We start from the raw sequence: 18,978 nt of genomic DNA on the forward strand, positions 1-18,978 counted from the left end.
ACGTAGTTGCAGACACGCTATCCCGCGTTGAAGCAATTGAGAAAGCACCGGACTTCGAAGGATTGGCAAAATCGCAGCAAGAAGACCCGGAATTAAAGCAGTTATTAGATGGCAGCATCAAGTCATCACTGAAATTAACAAAAATACAGATACCTGGCACAACGACAAAATTGTATTGTGACACTTCGACACCAGTCGCACGCCCCTACGTGACAGAGCCATATAGACGGCAGGCTTTTCAGAGCCTGCATGGCTTATCACATCCAGGGATAAAAGCTACAACGAGATTGGTCAGACAAAAATATATATGGCCAAACATACAAAACGACTGTTGAAAATGGGCTCAAGCATGCCTTCAGTGTCAGAGAGCCAAGGTATACAAGCACACGGTCTCGCCAACAGGAAACTTCCTAGGACCTACCAAACGTTTTCAACATGTTCACATGGACATAGTGGGACCCATGCCGACATCCCAGGGCTACAAATACTGCTTAACCATCATTGATCGTTTTACAAGGTGGCCAGAAGCAATACCCGTCGACGACATCACCGCAGAAACTGTGGCAAGACAGTTTTTCAACAATTGGATAGCCAGATATGGCACACCAGCACGAGTTACGACGGACCAGGGACGGCAGTTTGAATCCGAGCTGTTCAAAACACTTACAAAGTTAACGGGTTCAGCACACCTTCGCACCACAGCATATCATCCACAAGCGAACGGCATGATCGAAAGATTCCACCGGCAGTTGAAAACAGCCATTAAAAGTCACCAGACGGAAGAATGGGCAGAAATTCTACCAGTGATCCTGATGGGCATTAGAGCAGCATGGAAGGAGGACCTGCAAGCGACACCGGCTGAAATGGTCTTCGGAGAATCAATCCGATTACCCGGACAATTCCTCGAAGAGACCTGCGCAAAGATTGTCGACACGGAAGGTTTCGCAGCACGACTAAATAAAATTATGAGAAACCTGCAGCCAAAACTAAAAAGACACGGACAGAAAGCTACGTTTACGTATAAAGACTTGACTACAACGCAACAAGTATTTCTTCGTCACGACGCGCCAACGGGAGCTTTGCAGCCACCATACGATGGACCATTCAAAGTTCTAAACAGAGGAGAGAAGACCTTCAAAATCTGCGTCAATGGACGACCTGTCAACGTGTCAATCGATAGATTGAAGCCCGCCTACATTCTGGAGCGAGAAGAACTGGAACCAGCTCAGCCGTCAACAGAAACCACACAAACTCCCGAAGAGCCGCAGCAGCAGCAACGGACGAGAAGCGGACGAATATCACGTCCACCAGTCCGTTTCCAGGAACTCTAAAACAACCAAGGGGGTTATGTGGCGGTCAGCTGTCCGCCACGACCGCGCGACAGCGCGCACGCGACGCCGGCAGTATGACGGGAGGCGCGCGGCGCGGGGGACGGCACGATATCGATCGGCCGGACAGTTCGACGCGCGCCCACTACGCGGCGCATCGCCGGCGGATTTACTCGTAAGAAAAGTTCCCCATCGACTGCTATATAAAGGGCAGCTCAGCGGGGCTTCTCCAGCTTTCCTTGAGATAGCCAGTCAGGGCGTGCTCACTACCAGGGCCCCTGACATAACTCTCTTTTGACAGGGTGTGCTCACTACCAGGGCCCCTGACAGGGTGTGCTCACTACCAGGGCCCCTGACATTCGGAGTGTGCTCTTCAGGGCCTCCGTTTGATACGAAGCGCGCTCCTTCTGGGGCCTTCGTTTATACCTGCTTTGCAGGGCGTTAACTTGCTGCGGTAAGAGTCGACAGACACCCTGCCGCAGAAAGGTTTCCTGGGTCGTTTACGACCCAGCTCACCGGACGACACCGAGACCAAGGCGCTGCCTTCTCCAAGTCCGATTCCGACTCCGATTCCTGATCCTGAGGATAAGTCAGGAGGATCCATCCAGCATCTTCCTAACCCAAGCGAACCTGGGAATTCTGTGGCAACACAGACGGAATCTATCTTCAAACTAGACTGTTCGGGACGAACAATACGCAACATACCACATTATACACTACACAGTTATAACCTACGCAATCACACACGTCCACGTATTCGTACACATCAGAGAATTATATTGTAAATAGAGCATGAATAAATAGAGCGAGATTTTAGATATTGAAAAAGATTCGTTATTGTGGGAATCGACGCACCTTCACCCGATATCCTACCTCCACACTCACCATCATCGATGTGCTGAGCAAGTATGCGTGGGCTGTACCGCTCAAGAGTAAAGGTGGAAGCGAGACAGCTGAAGTTATCGCCAAGATAATTCGAGAGAGCGGGAGATGTCCGAAAAACTTACAAACCGATATGGGGAAGGAATTTTACAACACCGACGTGCAACGTCTCGTGAGGAAACACAACATCAATCATTATTCCACATATTCGGTGTTGAAGGCGTCGGTCGTCGAGCGATTCAATCGCACGTTAAGGAATAACATGTGGAAGATGTTTACATTCAATGGAACTTACAAGTGGATCGACGAGCTACCGCGTCTCGTCGCGGAGTACAACGCGCGCAAGCATCGAACGATCGGCATGCGGCCCGTCGACGTTACTCCTGCAATCGCTGAAAGACTCTTAACCACGGTGTACAGCGCGATCAAGATCGCGGGTTTGACAAAGTTTAAAGTAGGCGATCGGGTACGCGTTAGCAAGCACAAGACAATTTTCGAGAAGGGTTACACGCCAAATTGGAGCACCGAGGTGTTTAAGATCGTTAAAGTGCAACACACTAATCCTGCAACCTATCTGCTGGAGGACTATCGCGGAAAATCTATCACTGGAGCGTTCTACGAGCATGAGTTACATCGCGCGGCTTACCCGGACACGTATCTCGTGGAGAAAGTACTGCGCAGGAGGGGAGACGAGGTCTACGTGAAATGGCTGGGATTCGATGGCTCGCACAACTCATGGATACACAAGGACAATGTTATTTAATTCATGCAGATTGTATTTTAAAACATATGAAAAAATAAACTATGTAAGAAATATTAAATACATACATGTACAATATTTTTATTAATATCCCTTCTAACAATATAATATACGTTATATTACCTTACCTTATATTACATTACGTTACGTTACTATACATACGTATATACATATATACATACCTACGTACATACCTACATACATACATACATACATCACATTACATTACGTTACGTTATACTATTACATTACGTTACGTTATACTATTACATTTTATACATACAATACACTACGTTTTTGGAGGGGGTATTTGATAATGCCCCCACGGTAACGTATCGATCGAATCGGGTATAATGTATCGCTTATCGTCGTACGGACTCAGAGCGATCTTCGTCTCGCGGATGGTGTTCACATCATGCAATTTTGATCTTATAGAGAACTGCTGTCGCGTCATTTCAATTTTGTCGCACAGACACCGCGTGTAATCGTCGAACGTTATAGTACGCGCTACGACGTTACTCTTAACGCCTTTTGCTTTTTTTGTATCTTTCTTACCGTCCACTCGCAAGGCGTACATCTTCGCTCTGAGTCCAACAAATTCCGTCATTATCGCGCCATTGTTTTCGTCTTTCATTAAGCCCGGCACCTTCTTGTTCGCAAGCGGTATACCGTACGCATTATCTACCGGATAATCGCTTGTGTCGAATCTGTCGATGTCGCGTTTCATCGTCTCGTACACGTCGTCGCACTCGATGTGGTATATAAGGCTGTCCGTATCAGTGTACATAATTTTACATTTGTCGCGATACAACGGTAACATGTACTCGTGATGAAATTCATACAAACATATCTTGGATATATCGAGGATGCACATACCAACGTAGATTGGTTTGTTGAACTTTACCTCGAGTTTTCGCAATTCGACGGCTACCAGATCTTCCGAAAACACGCTCCTGCTGTGGAAATTCGGTCGCGCGATCATTGCCTCCGCGCCGTATCGTCCGTCCCACGTCGTCAGTAATTTTACATCGACATGATTGCGTACATTTTCCATCGTTTTTCCGAAAACCGCGTTATTCATTAATTTATATAAATTTTTCTCGAACTTATTTTTGGCCAGTGTTCTAAATTTTGTATTGAGTTCGATGTAAGCGCGGAGCCACGCAGATTGAGCGAATTGCAATACGCGATGTATCTTTGTGACGCGAAGGCCGTGGCGCGTGCACTGCTGTAGGTTGCGATAATGAATGACATAACGCTCCTTATTGTATAAAGTCGCGAGAAGTTTGTTCTCTCGCTTGCCGGGCGGTTTATCGCTCGTTGGACAGAACGGTAGATCAGCGTGCGCGTCGTGTTTATTCTGCGGATACTCTAGATCGACCTCGAGAATATAACCCGTGGACGAATCCAAAGCGATTGCGCTAAAGTTGAAATTCGAAACGTCTTCGACCCATCGAAAATCTGCGTAGGGCAATGCTTCACACATCGCCCAGCCGTACAAGTTGTTTACATCGAAATACATCAGGTATGACGATGGTTTCAACTGATCGTGAGATTGCATGTACTTGTTATTAGCTTGCGCGTATCTACCGGAACATTGACTGAGACCGCCGCGAATACCACGTTCGATAAACATTATCATATCAATGTCTGTGAGCAGTTCGAAATTAATACGTGTATGTTTTAACATAGCGTCCCACGTGAAACCCGGTAGAGTGTAATAATGCGCTGGATCGAGTCCGTAACTCGCGACGCAGCTATCGCGAAAATTTTCAAACACGTCGGCCAACAGCAAGACATCGGTTTTCAGGTATAGATCACTGTATTCACCCAGGGTTCGAACGGAGAATCGCTGCCATACGTTCGCGGCGTGCGCGTAATCGCTCTCGGATACGGTGTCACCGGTCAAGGAACTGTAAAATGAATCGCGCGGTGGTAAACACGTATCCTCCAGCTTTTCGACACAATCAATGTACTCATACGGAAAGACACCTTTTCGCGTCAATAATTCAAAATCGTTGTCGGATAACGTGGAAAATTTTGAACGTATAATTTTTAATTTATCATTATCTAGGAAGGATGACAATTTTGCGAGACTCGCGCTCAGAAATTTATATGAGTCGATAAATCTTAACTTTATATTGTTTCGCGAATCAGATCTTTCCGTGGTGTCTTTCACGTGTTTAGTAAATGAGATGTACTTTTCCTTTGTTATAGGCAGTACATCGATCTTGCCTTCGAACGCGGTAGCTATCTCCTTGATAATGAAATGCGCGTCATAGCCCGACAGATTGTGGAATATTACTGGGATGAAGTGAGAATCCTTATAATTCAAATTGCATGTCGAATGTGCGGGACCTCGGTACCTACCGGTTAAATGACAGTGATCGCGTACCCGCGTGTCGTCTGGCGCGAACGATTTCTCGCACACGTGACATTGCGTCGCACTGTTAAATTTTTTCCACTCGTCTTGCGTGAAATCCGCCATGGGTATATTAGTGGACAATATAGTCTTTACGTCGTGTGCTAAACGTCTTAGTTCCTCGGCGAACCACGCGACGCAATCCTTATCGCGACGAAATCGATACGCGGATAACGAGTCGTCGTACGAGCACCGCACGTAGTATCCTATGCTAAATACCTCATGGCGTTGGTATATGCCGGGCGTTTCAGGATCCGCTGCCGTCTTCTCCAGGGTACATTCCAGGTCTGCGTATACGATAAACGGAACTCGTTCTTTCCTGCCGTAGTTGTTGAATTGCAGCCACTTGTCGTTATCGCTCGGTAACTTGATCGCGCAGTCGTTCATCTTCCGACAGTCGATGGTGTGGGCTTCCAATTTCTCGCTCGTGTAGAAATAGTGCAAACATCTGTAAATAATGAAATTTTTTATATATTTTTTTCATAAAATTATTTTTATTTTTATTTTTTATTTTTATTAGGATGTATACTCACCGATCGCAAAAGTATTTTTTGTTCCTATTCTTGCTCAATTGTGAGCTAATGAGACGCGATAGGTTCTTGATCCATGCAAAATGTCCCACATTGTTGTCATTCACGTACAGCAGATTTACATGTTTGTCCATCTTTCGGTCGGTGAGTCGTATTGGCAGGATAGCAAGTTTCTTGTTTTTTTTCTGGATGGTATATACATTGATTGAAATGTCGACGTTGAGATCTTCAAATTTTTTAATTTGACGCAACGACATTGGAAATTCAATGCCTTGTAAATTCAATACTGTTTTATAATCAGGGTATGAAGATTTTCTATATGTATGTTCCACGACTGGATACAGCGCGGCGACCACCGACCACGCGAAACATGCATTGTCCGTAGATTGCACGTTAATCACCGCTTTCTTTAATTTAATTTCTTGCGGTAAATCGATGTAACACCCCGCGTGCAATGGATTGTACTTATTTATGTTTAGCATTAAATTATGTATACGTGATAACGCCCACCCGCTATCGCGTTCCTGGAATTCCTCCAGCGTTGCTAAAGTGGGCTCGATAACACGCAACTTATACCACTCTTCCAAATCGGACTCGCGAAGGAGTTCACAGTTTCCCGTATTGACACTTTTATTTGCGCGTTTATCGCCCGCCACAAACTCGCCGTTGAACATTGTGTTTATTTTTACACTGTTATGTTCTTGTATGACGTTCCGCACATGATTGAATACAATGTTTCCCGCGTCCTCGAGAAATTTTTGCGGTTCAATGTAATCGGTATTGATTACCGCACCAGTCAATATGCGGCTTTCGAAAGCTGTATCTATCTCGCGCCATCTGAGTCCTGTCTCACCCGCACCGTATCCGGCACCCACATGCACGAAACGTTGACGTACTGAATCTTTTTTACTTTCGATTCGTGCGATTTGAGCCACCAATGACTGTTGGTCGCTGATTGATAATCGACGCCGTTTATTTCCGCTTTGTTCTTCCAACACTTCGAGATATTGATTGCATCGCTGCTCCCACGCACTAAATTGTTCGATCGAATTCAGTTGATCGGCTTGCTCCAACAACTCTTGCTCCATATTTTCGTTTCCTTTGATCCAAAGATTCTAAAGACTGCTCGCTCGCTTAGCTTGAGAATACTAAGATTTTAACACTATTTTCCGTCGTTTTTATACTTTTCTTCTATCGCTTTTTCTCTTTTCTTAATCATTTCTTCTTCTTCTACTTTTACGTCACAGAGACGCGACATTCCTTAGACCCTTTGGGTCTCAATAAGCAAATAAGCTATTTGCTTATTAGTAAAAAAATTTCATCTGAATGGTAACATAACCCGACCATGTCCCGACACGTAGCTCATCAAAGGACTAGACAATTGTAGGTCATAAATTATGCCTGCCATTCTATAACATTTGCATAAAAAACTCTTCGATACAAAATTTCTTGGAACGCAAACATATTCAGCTATGTATGTAATATAATATCCTATGACTATTACCTGCCATGACTACTATCCCATATCAAAAAGACTAAATTTAATCACTCTAGAGAACGGGAGATTAATTTTTGACCTAATATAATTTTTAAAATATTAAACAATTTTATCGATAGTTCTGACCTATTAAAAAAATATTTATTTAAATATTCCAATCAGGGACCTAAGACAATCTCCCTTCTTTTATGTTGAATATCATCGTACTTTATATGGCGTAAACTTATGTTTGAATAGGATGATCATCTCGGCAAATAATTATACCAACTTAGTTGATTTCTTCGGTGGCAATGTGTCTACATTTAAGTGGAAACTTATTTGTTTACTCTCTTAACATTACTTATTGTTTTCTGATTGTATTTTTATCTATTTCATTTAATTTTATAAACTACATTCTCTCGTGTATATACTAAAGGGTTTTCCGAGTAAATACTAATGGAAGGGAATATTAATCACACATTTGTATTTTATATTTTTAATATTTATTCATTATATAATTTTACAAAAGTTTACCATTTATTATTTCCCTAAACATTTTGTTTCTAAAGTATGGCATGTCGTCCTGCGTAAATGTTATCTCCCTGTTTGCACAGACGTGCTCGGCGAACATGCAAGAGAATACACCACAATCGCTACCATTCGTCTGTTGCGGAATGTTCTTGGCGGAATAAAATTTCCAATCACTCATATCATAAGGTTGTTTCTTTTTGTCAAGACTCTCATTTTGTAAATATAGTTTTAGCGCAGCCAGACATTTCGGATTATCACTGCCCATACTGTCGTAATAAATAATCGTTTTATCGCGGAAATCTACTATTGACATACACCAGTGAACATTGAGATGTATAGGGATAATAATAAGATCATGCGCAAATATGTCCACCTTCCTGGTCCATCGCTTCAGAGACGAGTGGCCGCCCGACAGAAGTTTCGAATAAAAATACGTGTTCATCGCATGTACTTTCGGATACTTGTTCGAAGATGTGCTTCTGGCGATCAGCAGATTCATATAAAAATTAATCACTTCGTCGTTCAGCCAATTTGAGTCAGCCAGCGTATAAAGATCCTTCTGCGTGAGCCTCAGGCCGAATCCTTCCACCGCCTCCATACTGTGGAAACCCTTGACACAAAATTATGATGTTACAAATTTATGTTGCAAAATTATATCACATCACACTCCATTACTTTTTAATATTAATTTGTATATTTACCTTAATAACTTGATTGCATCGCTGCTCATTTAATTCTTCCCACGTATTTAATTCTTCCCACGCATTTAATTGTTCCCACACACTTAATTCTTCCATTGAATTCGGCTGATTGGATTGCACTATATTTTGAAGTTGCTCGCTTGCTTGCTTGAGCATACTATGATTCTAACGCTCTTCTTTATCGTTTTCTTCAATCACTTTTTCTCTTTTCTCTATCATTTCATCCTCTTTTACTTCTACGTCACAGAGACGTGATTTTCCTTAGACCCTTTGGGTACCAGTTGTAAGCTATTTGCTTATCTCGAACTCTTCAAAGAATGTGACAATTTTAGGTCATAAATTATAGCTACCTGCCATCGACGCTCAATTCCATAACATTTGTATGGCTCTTTCATGAATAATTTTCGGCCGGGTATACCTCTACGGGAAAAAAACAAAGAATTTGTTCGTCCCTGTTTTTTTTTTATTATCATTTTAAGAAATATCCCCACCAATCAAAGTATATCTACACATCAGATGAAGCAAATCTAAAAAAATCTTGGATACTTGCTCTCGTGCATTCGTGCGTAAAGGTCTCGTGCTGCGTGTGTATTTGGTGCGAAACACTATCGTGTCTGATATTTTTGTGTCATCAAGTTCATTTTTATACTATAATACATTAAAATGGCCGATCATTTTGATGACATTGTGGCTGATGGAGAAGAAGAACACGCACTGCTGGGTGAAGAAGAAGAAGAAGAAGAAGAAGAACACGCGCTGTCAGACGACGGCGCGTACGAAAGTGCGGATAGTGATGATGACTGTAGAGAAGTCGTTTTTAGAGCCCTGTATCGTCCCGAAATTTTGGCACGGAATGGGCGCACAAAGTATTGCGCCATTTATTTATATTATACGGCCGGTTCGGGTTCAGGACACAAGGATTGTGCGTTATGTATGAATTCATACGCGGACGCTGAAGCCGATCCAGTATATGTCGTTCGAAGGCATATAAGCAGAGCATACAACGCAATACGCCATCGTACCTGCGGAAATTGCAGACAGCCGCTGTATACAATATATCCATGCAATATATGTCCTATTTGCACGAAATAGGATATATGTTGCATGGAAACGTGAAGCCTGATGAAATATCAACGTAAGTATTACTTTTTTAAAATTATTATTATTTTTTAAATAAACCATTAATCTATTTTATTTTTTCTACAGTTTCGGAAGGCTGGTGGATCGTGGGAGGGGTTTTAGTCGGTAGGAGTCTGACATAACCGTCCACCTCGCCCCGGGGTGGGGGTATCCAATGCAGGATTTCCCACCGGAAAAAAGGTACTCGGACCCTCAGGAAAAAAAGGCCCAGCGGACCCAAGTGATCATGCGAGCTTGAAAGAGTCTCTACCTACCTCTATTGTTTGAGTCACGTAAACATCGCTATCTATTCGAGATTGAAGCAAAAATGTAAATAACGAATAAAAATTGAATATTAGCATAAATAGTGGCAAAATTATTTTTCAATCCATCTCTTCCGTTTTCATCTAACATTAGCCTCCTCTATATTTAATTATATATATGTTGCGGTAATGTCCTTTTTAATTATATAACCGATTTATTATAAATTTAAAAAATTAATAAAATTATTAAAATATAGATAAAAACTTTTATCTAAAATAGAATAATCGCATCATGGCACGTATGAACTTGTCCGTTCCTGTCTTCCACTCTTTTTTTAAATTAAATTATTATATTTATTAAATTATGTTATAAATAATTATATTAATTAAATTAGGTTATAAAAAATTATATTAATTTATAGGTTATAAATAATTAAATTAATTAAATTAGGTTATAATTTTTTTATAACCTAACTCAATTAATTTAATTATTTATAACCTATAAATTAATATATTTAATTAATGATGCAAACACGCCGTCATCCCCCTCCACGCCAATAACGTCATCCCCTCTCCACGCCGGTGACGTCATCCCCCACCACGCCGGTGACGTCATCCCCCCACCACAAACTGGCCTAGAACTAACATAGTATACCTACTAATGCACAGCACAAAATACTTACCCTGACACACGGAAACGTAATTTTTAGCTTCATCTTTGCACTGTCACTTTCACTGTTCGAACTTGACTACATCATGAGGGTGCAAACTCATGCAGCGGAACGGCGTACGCAGAAAATCGCGGAACGAGAGCCTTGACCAATCACAAACGTTCCGCTGTTTTCGTTACGCAGATTCACGGTCCCGAGGTATTAATGAAGCGTATCGAGAGCAGCACGGATTGCATGCGACCAATCATGAGTCTCCATTTGAAATTTGTTCAAACTTTATTTTAATATTTTAACCCTTAAATGCCACACCTCTCAAGAATCTCGTAAATGACACATGGGGTCTAAAAGACCCCAGCATGAAAAATGTCTCCTTACTTATTGATTTTTTGATATTTAGTTATGAAAATTATTTTCAATGTTGTTCAAGGCTTAGAAAAGAGAATAAAATGCTTATATTGTTAAAATTTCAATTTTAACATAGTATAAAAAATTAAGATCGCCAACAGTTAAAATATTGGCTCCAAAATCAAAAAAATAAAAAATAATAAATAAATAAATATGAGCTCCATTTTTGGCGGGAACATTTGAAAATATTTCATTCTAAAGGGTCTGGGGTCCGCTGGACCCCGGGTGGCATTTAAGGGTTAAGCATTAAGTTAAATATTTCTAACAGGAAACCCATTAAATGTAACATTTATGAACATAATAATAATAATTACACAGCCACACAAAAAAAATTTTTGTTCTGATCTGGGGATCTGACCATGTTTACTTTATGTTTTTGGGGTCGCTGAATCCGAATCCGAGGTCTATTTAACCCCATCACATCAAGATTTTGCCATAACCTCAAAAAACCCATAATTTAAGCTATTAAACGCATATAACCCTAAGAATGAAGTTGTAATCTGAAAACCCAAGCTCTTAAACCCCATAACCCCATAACCCTATAACCCACTTAACCAAAAATCTACCAACTTTGAGGACCATCAAACACCCCCTCTTTAATTTTGGCATCAGAAACTCTAGGGAATATCGTTTGTAGATACTCACGTTTTCACCAAGATATTAAAGTTATGGAAACTCGCTATCAGGGACGGTGGGACGTTAATATGCTTGCAGATTTTTGCTGGATGCTCAAAAGAGAAACACTTGGTCAAGACAAGAAGCGTAAAAGAAATCCTTTGCATAGGTCTTTTGAAGAGAAAAGAACTCGATACAGCTCGAAAAGAGACTCATGAATGAATGTGCATAGAATTAGAGCATTTTTGGAGACCTGACAGATACGCGTACATATGAAGTTAAATGTCTGACAAACGTGGTTATTGGAGTTGATAGATTTTTGGTTAAGTGGGTTATAGGGTTATGGGGTTATGGGGTTTAAGAGCTTGGGTTTTCAGATTACAACTTCATTCTTAGGGTTATATGCGTTTAATAGCTTAAATTATGGGTTTTTTGAGGTTATGGCAAAATCTTGATGTGATGGGGTTAAATAGACCTCGGATTCGGATTCAGCGACCCCAAAAACATAAAGTAAACATGGTCAGATCCCCAGATCAGAACAAAAATTTTTTTTGTGTGGCTGTGTTATTTATAAATAGAATGGTTAAAAAGTAATTATTGGGACATACTAATCGTTACGCTTTGCTCATTCCGCTCCATGGGTACCTCGGGCGATGATTTCGCGTAACGGATATTGCAAATGTGGCACCCCGCTAACCTAAACTGATACTGTTAATAGGTTACGGTACGGTAAAGTACGGTTGTGAACAGGAAATTATTAATCGTCTTGTTCATGTTGATTCTCGTTCGATTCAATTCTCTTTATTCATGACACATATGCACATGTATGTATACACAGATGACGGAATTGCGCATTCCGCGAAGAAGAGGTTAAAACTGTCCGCTAAAAAACCGCGGAAAGTTGCTGAAAATCATGGAACGCTTGTGATTGGTCAAGGCTCTCGTTCCGCGATTTTCTGCGTACGCCGTTCCGCTGCATGAGTTTGCACCCTGAGTCTGTGATGAAGACAGTCCTAGCAGTTATAATTTAAAATTACCTATAGCTACCTGTCATCGGGACGCTTGCATCTGAAGTGCGAGATGATATCTGTTGCGTATGGGACATAACCAGACGGCGGTCCCGCCACCTAGATTTGGATACTCGCGCTGACGACTCTCTGTTAAAACTTTCATCGGTTCTTTCTCTCTCTTCCTTCTCTCTCTCTCTCTCTCTTGGAGGTCGCGCGCTTTCGTGTGGTCGTCAGTCGTTAGTCGCCAGTCCGCCAGTCTGTATTATAAGAAAAGTCTCGACCAAAGAAATAAACTCACGTGCAATATACTTCGACTCTTATTAATGACATCCCGAAACACAACAATATCTTTTTATAAATACTATCGGCCAAACATCGGCGCGAGATGATATTTGTTTATAGAACATGTCCCGACGCGCTCGCCGAAACCCTTCCTCAAACCCTTCCCCCAGCCTCCCTCGCCCTCAAGTTCCCCCTCGCCCCGCTCCCCCCTCAGATCCCTGGCCTCGGAACGGCTACTATTGCCTACTGATGTTCAAAACATGATCAGGGATCGGCTTACTGCTGACATTGACAATCCATTTAGTTCGATCATTATTGAAAAAAGAAGCACAGACAAAAGAAAGTAGGGTATACAGGCGGGTTCTAACTAGGGAACTCCGAGGGGGGGAGAAGGGCAGGGGGGGTCCGTGGCGCGGGGTACTCCATGCCCGATGGGAGCGGGGCCCGCGGGTGGGAGGATCCGCGTAGAGGGGTCCGCGGGGAGAGGGAGGGGTACGATCCGTGTAGAGAGGTCCGCGGGGAGAGGGGAAACCGCATTGACGGTCCGCGTTTTCGGGCGCTGCGGGGAGAGGAGGTCCGCGTGCAATAATCGCGTCGGTCCGCGGTGAAAGAGGGTCCGCGTGACGTCACACGGCGCGCGCGCGCGGCCTCTCTCGCTGTTCCCGTTTCCCCTCGTTGATGTTCTCTCTCGCTCTTATTGCGACATGTCCCCCGTTCGCGTTATCTCTCCTGCCTGCATCTTCTCTCTCACTCTCTATTCGTCTTCTTATCTATCCTCATGTTTGCATCCTCTCTCACTTGCCATCTCCATCATTCGCCTATCTATTCGCGTTCTCTCTCTCCCTCGCGCGCATCTTCTCGGTCACGTTCTCTCTCTCTCTCTCTCTCTCTCTCTCTCTCTCTCTCTCTCTCTCTCTCTCTCTCTCTCTCTCTCTCTCTCTCTCTCTCTCTCTCTCTCTCTCTCTCTCTCTCTCTCTCTCTCTCTCTCTCTCTCTCTCTCTCTCTCTCTCTCAACAGTATCTTATTTTTCAAATAGTTTTTATTAATTTATTTAAATAAGCGAAGACAATAAAAGGCAGCCTAATTCTAATAACATGGAATGGGAGGAACTGTAAACAAAAAGGAAAAATAATTTAAATTTTTTTACCATAATATAGGGGAGATTGGGGCTAAACAGTCCGTTTTTTTCAGTGCCGATTTTTAACAACAAAATAAATAATTGTAGTTAAATGTAGTATACCACTGTAAAGAGTGAACCTTTAGCTACAAAATTTATATAGGAAATTTTTGTTTACGTCGCTTTGTTTAACCGGTATAGAGCAAAAACGACAACGGTGGAAAAATTGAAATCTCAAAAATGCCGGGGTATAACAGTCTGCACTGCATTTTCAATACATATACGTACATCTAATTCTAAAAAATAATAGGATACATGCAATAATTGTTTTTTAAGAGAAAAATATAAAAATTTATTTAAAATTTTTATGCAAAACATTATTAAAAAATAGTTACGTGGGTTCCTCTTTCCGCAGAAGTCACTCGCCCGACTTGTTTCACTCTTCGACGTCCGATGACTCTATTCGGTGTCTGAACGGTTGTAATTCCCGTCTTATTCATATTTCATATGCAGTGAGCCCGAAAATGCCTTGAAAATGCACCCGGACTGCTTACTGACCGATTAGCCCCAAACACAAGTTTCAGGTTTGATCGCCCACGAAATATTAGACATCAACGATAATGAAAAAACTACATTGGATTCGTGTTCAGCATGCATTACTCTTTAAAATCACGTACCTCGAGATTTGGAGAGCAAATATTATTGCAGATATTACGAAATTTCCACGCGCAGAAAATATAACTTTCACCTTTCGAAAACACGTTTGCCCTCCTAAAAATCATAACACGGCAGGTAACCTAACCTGCCGAAACTCCGTTGGTCACATGGGTACTATAAGCAGCGTTTACAATGTTAATAGCGAGTTCGCATAATATACAGGTTCCGAGATATTTGATTAGACGTATTTACCCCGTAGACGTTTTAGCCCCGGTCTCCCCTACTTATTTATTTGTCATGTAGCGCATTATACACAATAGTATCTAAAGCACGTAGGCTAATAATTTGCAATCAATAATCGAATTTTGATCATAAACCTCACGCAAGATATTTGCCGCATTACATTTATCGATGATACATTTTCGCCGTAAAATAGTTACAAATTGATTAAATTTTATATTTACTTCATGCGTATTTTGATACAGCTTGAAATATTCATGTTCGACACATTGTTCGAGCTCGAATAAGAAAAGCATAGTCGAAGGTTTTATGTACAGACAAGCATTGCACGATGTCAATTTTACAACACTCGCATCGCGCATTTTTACGAGTTCTATAACCAGATCTTGAATTGATAGCGAAGAACCGATAGTTGACCCCAAAAGTTGTTCAATATACGTCTTTCGATGAGCGCCGTCCACGTCGCATGGGGTAACACTATCCGATTTCCTCGATTATCTCCAAGAACTAATTCAACAAAGGATGTTGGTCCAACGTTGATTCCCACATCCAAATATTTGTAAGCTGTAGATGTCAAGGCAAATCTTCTTTGCAAAATACGTGGCGTAAAACGGGGTTTATCAAAACTGAAAAATTACAATTATGTTTATAAAAGTTTTTGCACAAGTATATACAAAAAATTAACGGTATTTACTGTTTCTTGCACGACTCGTTTCCAATCGGAACATAATAATTCACACCGTCAGTGTTCATCTGGAGGCAGTTTGCAGAGTGACGCGCGTACTTTTGAACCGTTTCAAACTCTTGACTGCGTGCTAGAATCCTTGTAGACTATTTATACATACACAAAACTGCAAATTTTGCAAATAGCGCCGATGTATGGCTGCTGCAGGTATACAGATTAAATCAGCAAAGTCAATGACACCGAAAAATATCTTTTTCAAAGACACATCGCGATGATTTCATCAAACACGTGCAAAACTGCAATTGTTGCATTTTTTCGGCTAGCGTCAATGTACGACTGCTGCGATTATGCATGGTAACGAAGTTCACTTTTGACACAATTTTAGCATAAGTCAATGCGTGATATCGTTTTCAAGAACATGTCGCGACGTGTCTCGCGATGATTTCATCGAACACGTGCAAAACTGCAAATTTTGCAATTTCGCATAAGTTATTGGCACGTTATTGTTTTTCAAGAACATGTCGCAATGCGTCTCGCAATTACTTCATTGAACGTGTGCAAAAATCAATCATGAGGGATGCTGAGATCACGGTGAAATTAGATATGATAAAAAATCAAATGATGCATCATTAGTAGAATATAAAATGAATAATCTGGGGAATACGCTCGGTAGTTGAGAATTGGAAGTCGTGAGTACAACAAATTGTGTTAGAAAGAGGACCGTGTAATAACATGGAGCAAAGTGAGTAAGAGTTGTTGGAGCAATCCATCCTCTATTAAATTCGAGGGAAGAATTTACCGCGTGGGAGCTGTTATATATAACAATCACACAGTAGTATGGCGCTAGGGTCGCGATCTAGTTTCTAGTTACCGACCGGATTCGGCGATATTGTCACTAGATTATTATTTTTCTATGGCCGGGATTTTTGCATTCTCAGAGTCGAGTTTTCTATCTACATTATTACTAGAGTTAAGTTCAGTTTCCTCTCTGCCGGCTAATGTACAAGTAGTTACACTACCATAATAAAAACTAAAGTGTGTGATATCTAAAGTACGCACAAGAACGCATAGACTTTGTCAACCTGTCCCGTTTCAGCACAGCTGTATCAAGAGAAGGATACGGGAAGGCTCAGTTTCAACAGGTTATGGGCCCAGATTTTGTGCGTGCATAAAGTGTTTTCGACACGGCAAAAATGGCGGACGTAACGAAGGCAACCATAGCGAAGTTAAACGGACAAAATTACTTCGTGTGGAAATACAGAATGGAGATGTTACTCATGAAAGAAAAATTGTGGAGCGTTGTGAGTGAGGACAAACCAGTGGCAGGGGCGGATGGCAGAAATGCGGAACAGATTGCTGCATGGCAACAGCGAGACGATCAAGCGCGCGGATGGATTGGACTTTTGGTCGACGACAGTCAATTGTGCCACATAAGGAACTCGACGACAGCAAAGAAAGCGTGGAACGCACTCAAGGCGTATCATGAAAAGGGCACGCTGAGCAATAAAGTGACTCTGATTCGGCGTATTTGCTGTAGTAAAATGGAAGAAAGTGGCAACATGGACGATCATTTGACCAATCTGACGGATTTGTTTCAGAAATTAACAGATCTCGGTGAAGAATTTTCGGACAGTTGGATCGTCGGAATGATATTAAGCAGCCTGCCAAGAAGCTATGACACGCTAGTCACGGCACTCGAAACAAGGCCGGAGGCAGACCTGACTTTGAGCTTGGTGCAATCGAAGTTGCTCGCGGAATACAATCGCCGAAAGGAAGCGCATGGCGGCGATGGCGGTGAAGCGGTATTGAAGACAACGGATAGAAGCACAACATGTTTCTTCTGCAAGAAAAGAGGGCACATGAAGCGCGACTGCACGCGATACAAAACCTGGAAAGAAAAACAGAATAAGGAAACGAAGACAAAAGAAAAGCAGGATAAAGAAAATAAGGCGCCGAAACCGGAGAAGCTCAATAAAGTAGAACAAAATCAGGAATTTTTGTTCATGGTTAAGGCTGGCAGTCATGCAGGTTGGGTTATTGATTCGGGGGCCACGTGCCATATAGCGAGCGATGAACGGTACTTTATGTCGCTTGATAAGACAGTGCGCAATAATCTCAACGTCGCGAACGGTGAAAAAGTGAGCGTAAAAGGCAAAGGGACATGCGTGATTCGATTTGTGAATGCAGACGGGGTTGAATTGCGGGCTACAGTCTCGGAAATGATATACGCTCCGGATATTGACGGAAACTTACTGTCGGTAAAGAAACTTTTAGACAACGGTTATACAGTGAATTTCGTGCCGGGCGCGTGTGAAATCTCGTATAAAGACAGAAAGATCGGGATTGCGGACGAACATTCAAATTTATTCCGATTACGTAAACCAATAAGGGCATGTATGGTCAGTGAACACAAATCAAAGTGCATCCACTATTGGCATCGAGTTTTTGGCCACCGTGATCCAGAAGCGGTGAAGTTAATGTGTTCGAAAGAACTGACAAATGACATGGCAATTGAAGACTGTGACATTAAGACATTTTGTGAAGTGTGTGCTCAAGGAAAACTGACGCGCATGAAATTCCCGAAACAATCATCAAGCAAATCGACAGCGCCGCTCGATCTCATCCATACAGACGTTTGCGGACCGATGCAGACAGTATCACCAAGTGGGATGCGTTACGTGCTCACATTTATCGTCGACTTTACCAGGTATACAGTAATTTACTTGATTAAACAAAAGTCAGAGGTCGAAATCAAGCTGAAGGAGTATATAGAAATGGTGAAGACTATGTTTGAGCGTAAACCTAAAGTGATCAGGTCGGATCGAGGAGGAGAATATGTCGGAAAACGGGTCATCGAAATTCTGAAAAGCGAAGGAATCCGAATGCAGTATACAGCACCGTACACGCCACAGCAAAACGGCGTGGCGGAACAGAAGAACAGGACGCTTATCGAGATGGCGAGGTGTATGCTTATTGAGGCCGGGTTGCCATACTATTTTTGGGCAGAGGCGGTGAACACAGCTAATTATATCCAGAATCGTTCACCTTCTCGGTCAGTTGACAAAACACCGCACGAACTGTGGACTGGGAGCAAGCCAGGTACGAAACATCTTGCAATTTTTGGAATAAAATGTTTTGTTCACATACCCTCAGAGAAGCGACGCAAATTGGACAACGTGGCGGCACCAATGATCTTCGTTGGTTATGACGAGCACTCTAAGGCATACAGGTGCTACGATCCGCTTCGAAAGAAGATGGTCATCAGTCGGGACGTGCGCTTTAC

General features: G+C 42.1%; 1 protein-coding gene across 1 annotated transcript in view; it reads right to left on the reverse strand.

The window, feature by feature from the left end:
• The window catches only part of LOC139783453 (uncharacterized), an 86,973-nt gene that overhangs the window by 13,453 nt on the left and 54,542 nt on the right, over nt 1-18,978 (reverse strand). The window lies entirely within an intron of this gene.

This window comes from Temnothorax nylanderi, unplaced genomic scaffold (genome assembly GCF_030848795.1).
Source record: "Temnothorax nylanderi isolate EJ_2023f unplaced genomic scaffold, tnyl_v1.0 TNYL_tig0502_pilon, whole genome shotgun sequence".
In the NCBI taxonomy this organism is placed as follows: domain Eukaryota; kingdom Metazoa; phylum Arthropoda; class Insecta; order Hymenoptera; family Formicidae; genus Temnothorax; species Temnothorax nylanderi.